This window comes from Triticum urartu, chromosome 7A (genome assembly GCF_056163025.1).
Source record: "Triticum urartu cultivar PI428250 chromosome 7A, HENAU_Tu73, whole genome shotgun sequence".
Taxonomy (NCBI): Eukaryota; Viridiplantae; Streptophyta; class Magnoliopsida; order Poales; family Poaceae; genus Triticum; species Triticum urartu.
Window position 1 is genome coordinate 653,855,761 of NC_141879.1, and position 6,000 is coordinate 653,861,760.

Here is a 6,000-nt window from a genome sequence, read left to right on the forward strand (position 1 = left end):
TCCAATCTCCCTCCCGCTCGCCTCCCTCCCAGCCGGCCGCCATGCCACCGAAGAAGTACGTCGCCCCCCGCGCGGCGGCAACCGCGACTGCCTTCGTCGCCCAGCCGAAGTACAGGAAGCCGAGGGCGCCGCCGATCAAGCCACCGGGCATGTCAAACGCCGAGTGGAGGGCGGAAGTTCAGCGGCGGGAGGTTGTCACCGCCGACCGACGGAACAGGACCATCGCCAAGAAGGCCCGCGACAACGCGGCGCGCGTGGCTGCGGCTGCCTCGGCGGACCAAATCGAGGCCGAGGCGGCTCGCGCGGGGATGATGAATCCACCCGGAAGCCACACCCAGTACGCACCCTGGGGTCAGCAAGGCATCGGCTCTCCGCAACCATGGGGATCGCCCTCGCCGGGCTACGCCGACGGGGACGCGCACGGTGGGTTCAACCCAAACGTCACCTTCCCCCATGGATACCCGGTCCAGCGCACGCCCTCTCCCGCCTTCGCCGACGTGCGGTACCCTCCATACAACTACTCGCCGCCGGCCTACGCTTCCTCCCCGACGCCCCCGCTACGCCGTGGCCCGCTGCCCTTCTCTCACTTCGGAGACACCGACGAGACCGAGGCCGACATGGACGACATCATCGCGACAGGTTCGTCCGCGGCCGCCGCATCTCCCGGGTTCGTCACCCAGGACGAGGTGGTGGATCTCAGCGGCGGCATGGACGGAGAGCTCGGCTACGTCTACGGCGAGGACGAGCAGGAGGACGAGGAGGACGAGAAGGAGGAGGAGGAGCCGACGCCTGCGACGGCGAAGGTGCGCAAGAAGAAGCGGGCGGCCAGGACAGGCGAGCCGTGCATCAAGTGGGCGTCCAAGGAGGAGGAATGCCTCGCCGAAGCATGAAAAGTCGTCTACCTCGACCCGACGACCGGCACGAACCAGAGCGTCGACACGTATTGGGACCGCATTAAGGCCGAGTTCGACGAGCGCAAGCTCGTCGACCCCTACTTAAAAGGCGTCTACATGCAGTGCGGCTCCAAGGCGATGGCGAACCATTGAGGGCGTATCCAGGGGGCGTGCAACAAATGGCATGGGGGCTCGAGGAGGTCGCGGCTCGCCCGGAGAGCAACGTCAGCGTCGAGGATCAGGTATGCCACGCCGGCCTCCTGCCTCTCTTCGCCGTGTACGCGCGCCAACTGGTTGTCCCTCCGCGCAGTTGCTGCGCATGTTCACCCTGTACCGGCAGAGCAACAGCGACGCCAAATTCAAGTACCTCCATGTCTACAAGCGCATTGATAAGTGCGAGAAGTGGGCAGAAGTCCGGCGCACCCTCGACAGGGCCAAGGAGACCTACAAGCTGGATGCGTCAACTCCTGGCGCATAGGAAGGGCGGCCGGATGGCAACAAAGTTGCCAAGAAGGGGAAATACGCCGACACGGTCACCGCTTGAGTGCAGGAGTCCATCGAGCACTGCCTCGCCGACGCGCAGGCCCGGGCCGTCCTTCGTGAAGAGAAGACCGAGGCGCGGTGGTCCGTGTTGATGTCGGGCAGCACCGTCAAGCTCGACCTGCTCCGGACGAACGTCTCCGCGAAGAAGAGAAACACCGACCTGGCTTTCCTGCTGGGCGGGGCGGACATGCTCCAGAGCACCGACGAGGCGGTCAAGGCGTGGTACTTGGCGGAGCGCGGCCTCATCCTGAATCAGCTTCCATCGACAAGGCCGCCGACGCCGACGCACACGCCGACGCCGACGCCGACGCACACGCCGACGCCGCAGCCAAGCCCGCGTGACGACGCCTCCACGACGCCCAGTACCACCGAAGCCGCGCCGACACCGCCCAGCGCAGAGGCTGCTCCGACACTGCCAAGCCCGCGCACGCCAACTCCGCCGACGCCTGGGGCAGAGCCCGCCGAGTGATGCGCACACGAACTTCTGCTATTCTATTTTTTGTACGCCGTACTGTGGCTTGCGATCGCCCGACTTGTGGCGTTTTTTGTGAGAGAGAACGACCAAGTTCGAATTTTTCGCGTCCTGGGGACGGCGCCTGGGGACATGACTGGGAGCTAGGTCGCCCTCAGGGGCCGAACTAGCGCCGGTTCGTCCCTAGACCGCCTTTTTTTAGCGCCCTGGGGGGGCGAACGGCTGGAGATGCTCTTAAGGTCTACTACGACGAGAAGCCTCGTGATACAGCCCAGTGGGGATTTGAAGAAAGGCAACTATGACAAGAACCCTGTTGTTCCTCATTCTAACGTTGCATCTCCTTACGTGTGCTTGTCATCGTACCACCCAGGGTGAGGAAACTTGCACATCTGATTGTCCCGATGCCTCCCAATCCAAACTAATGGACATGGCAACGAGCTAGCTGTCAAAAAATAACACCGGTCTTATCATTTTGGTTGTTAAGAAAGCTGGCTATGCTCGATACACCAAAGCAAATAAATTATTCCAGTTACTACCATGCGGTTCAAGATATATTAATGGCACAAAAAGGATGGGGGCCTTGCATAAATAAGAAGATGAAGTAGACGGTAGGCAAACAAAGAGGGGTACTTAATTCGTACATCAAGCATGAGACCCTAAAATGAGTAAAAGTCGATGCAGGGTAAAATTGAAGTATACTGAAGCAGGGAGGACATCAATGCATTGGTGGCTGGACCATGGAGAAACCAGTGTAAAACCCACGCTTTGCCATGAGTATTATTCGATGTTCTTCATGATTTTGTTTTTAAATGTTCGTATATAGAATTTTCATTTTATTATTTATAGACTTGCAGAGTTGAAATGTAGTTGAGGAGGTGCATAAACAAATGGAAATGTTAAAATTTTGTTCATTAGTTTTCTTGCGCAGTTAAGGCAATTTCAATAGCCGCATCTTTTGGAAAGTCACAAACTGAATTTTATATCTTGTTAATCTCACTATTATTATGCCTGTTCACATTCTTGTCTAATATGTTTTTTTCTACAGAAACACATAATTTCACCAGGGGCATGTTTTTTCCATGAAGAGACATATTATCACCAAACGAGTCAAAAAAACATATTATCACCAAACGCGTCAAAAAAACATATTATCACCAATGGACATGTCTTTCCACAAAGAGACATCATTTCATCAAGGGATGTATTTTAACCAAAAGACATGAATGTTTGTAGGCCTCAACTCTCAAGATCTGACGGACTTGATTGATCCTCGCATAATCCTTATCGTTCTTTTTTGATTGATGCGGCTTAACTATATGTTGCATTAGAAGTTACATTTAGAATAAAGAGGGAAGTCCATGAAACAATGCTCTAAGCCTCTAACAACTAATCAATAGTTCAACAGTTATAATTTTTTGGGATCAAATGTGTTTTCATTTACATATGAAGAGAAAACAGAGAAGAATTTTTATGCCATAAAGTGTGCCGATGACATGAGACTATTAGTTGTGCATGGGGAACTCTAGATTAGTTAAGTAGAGGTTCGCCAGAACTTCAAAACAAGAACATGGGTAAGACAAAACTATGACTTAAGGTTATAGAATGATAACCCTGGTACAAATGAAATATGCGTGTTTTCTACTTCCGGCTTTGTCCTCGTTGTTGCTTAATGCACCTGATCTTCTGCGCACCCATCACACTTGGTGCACTCCGCAAACACCTCCGGTCACCATTCACTCTCACGAACGGCCACACGGCGTGCTATTCTGCTAAGAGACTTGTGAACCATTTACATACCTACAGTTTTATCCTCCGAAGATGGCGGAAGTCAATCTGGAGTAAACAACATAGAAATCCTTCACAATTGTGTAGTTTTTCTTCAAAGTAAATTTCACATTGCCTTTGAAAGAGCTCTTAATCTTCAACTAATCATGTTGAACTTAATGCCTTATTCCCATAAAACTATCTTCACGACGAAGCACAGATATCCACCAAGCACTTCCTCCCCTACAGCCTGCCAACAATTTAAGGCACCCCTGTAACAAGGGCGAGATAGAGGGACGTGAATTTTTGGACATGCGGCCACGCGCTGCCGCAATCAAGCCCGTCCGCCCGCGTGTCGCGATGACTACTTTTAATAGGACATTAGGGAATACAGGGCGGGCTAATTTCCAGCTTCTGGAATACATCTCATTATACGACACATAGTGTGGACCAACCCCGCATTCAATACCGTACGAATACACGAGCCATGCAACGCTCAGGCAATGGAATAATTGCTCTTTGTGTTGGGTGGACATAATTGTGTGCTCGCACGAGTTCGTTTCTCGCACTGCTCATCTCATCTTCCCGTCGTCTGTGGACGAACAGAGCTAGGTCTGGCGATGGATTCTGCACAAACGGAGATCAGGTCAGCCCGTTGAAACCATCTTTCTGATTCGTTCTGCACCTATGCCTTTGGGTGTCTTGCTTTCACATGTTTTGATCTAGATTTTGGTTGGATCCCCTAGCTTAAAGTCATTGTTGGCCGCGAGTTCTCGATCTGGGTCAGCCGGTGAGATGGACCCGCCATCCCCATCTGTTTGCCTCGTTTTTGCAAATCAATCGGGGCGCCTCTGTACACTGCGAGAGGTTGTTGAAGATGACCCAGGCGGCAGATTTGGGATATGCTAAATTCTGTTGAGGGTGTTGCTGAAGATGGATCATCCACTGGGTGCATTTACATTTTGCAGGGGCAGCTGGGCGTATTCACTCTTCTGCTGTGTCTTTACTAGATGCATCGCATGTGGGCTAGAGGAGCGATGAATTATTGCCATTGGCCTGGGTGTGGTGCACACGCACTGCGTGGGGTTAATGCCATGCATGTGTCTGGTCGTGGTTTAAATAAATTTGCATCGTTCCGTGAGATTAGTCTGACTTACTAATTCACAAATGCTCATAAACGATGGATATGTATTAAAGATAATCCAGCCGCCTGCATACGTATAATTGTCTGCAGCTGGAGCTGGGAGGACAGGTGCACATTACATGGACATGGAGCAGGCGGATAAGAAAAATTCAGTTTGCGACTTTATTCTATGCCGACACTACCGCCATGCTAGTCTCACAGCCGCAGATGAGAAACAAATCCTAAAATATTTCTCCCCTCTACCACGGACCCTGGCACTCGGATCAGGGGTTACCCCATCCTCCAGCCGACGCAGTTGTCGGTGGTGGCTATGGTAACCCGTGGTGTCACCCGCTACAGGGGAGGAGAAGCCGCACCCTCCTAATCACCACCTCAAGCACGCCCTTAGAAATTTGTTCGGCCACATAAGTATAATATATAAACTAGAAAGAAAAATCTCACATGGCTACACTAATTTGTTTCCGAAATAGAGTTTCATAGTTCTATTTTGTTGCCTCTGGTTTTACCATTGTTCAAGGAATCTCGTACTAGCAGTGTATGCCATGTATGCAGAGTTCTGCGCAAACTATGTCTCGTATTGCGCTGTTCCATGACTCATAGTAACATATGTTGATTTTCTCATGTCAGCCTATGGTTCTGTTAGTTGTTGTTCTCCAGCTTGCCCCCAGTTCATTTGCACGTAGGCATGTAGATGGGTAACCTAAAGGGCACTCTCTGACCATAACTAGCTCAATCAAATGAACTAAAACTTTCTCATGTCAGCCTGTGGTTATGTTCGGTGTTTTTTTTTCAGCTTCCCCCAGTTCATTTCGCAAGTAGGCATGCAGATGGGTAACCTAAAGGGCACTCTCTGACCATAACTAGCTCAATCAAATGAACTAAAATTTTCTCATGTCAGCCTGTGGTTATGTTCGCTGTTTTTTTTTCAGCTTCCCCCAGTTCATTTCGCAAGTAGGCATGCAGATGGGTAACCTAAAGGGTACTCTCTGACCCTAACTAGCTCAATCAAATGAACTAAAATTTTCTCATGTCAGCCTGTGGTTATGTTCGTTTTTTTTTTCAGCTTGCCCCCAGTTCATTCTGCAAGTAGGCATAAAGATAGGTTACCTAAAGGGTACTCTCTGACACTAACTAGCTCAATCAAATGAACTAAGATTTTCAAATTATATGCATCTCTTTGGAAA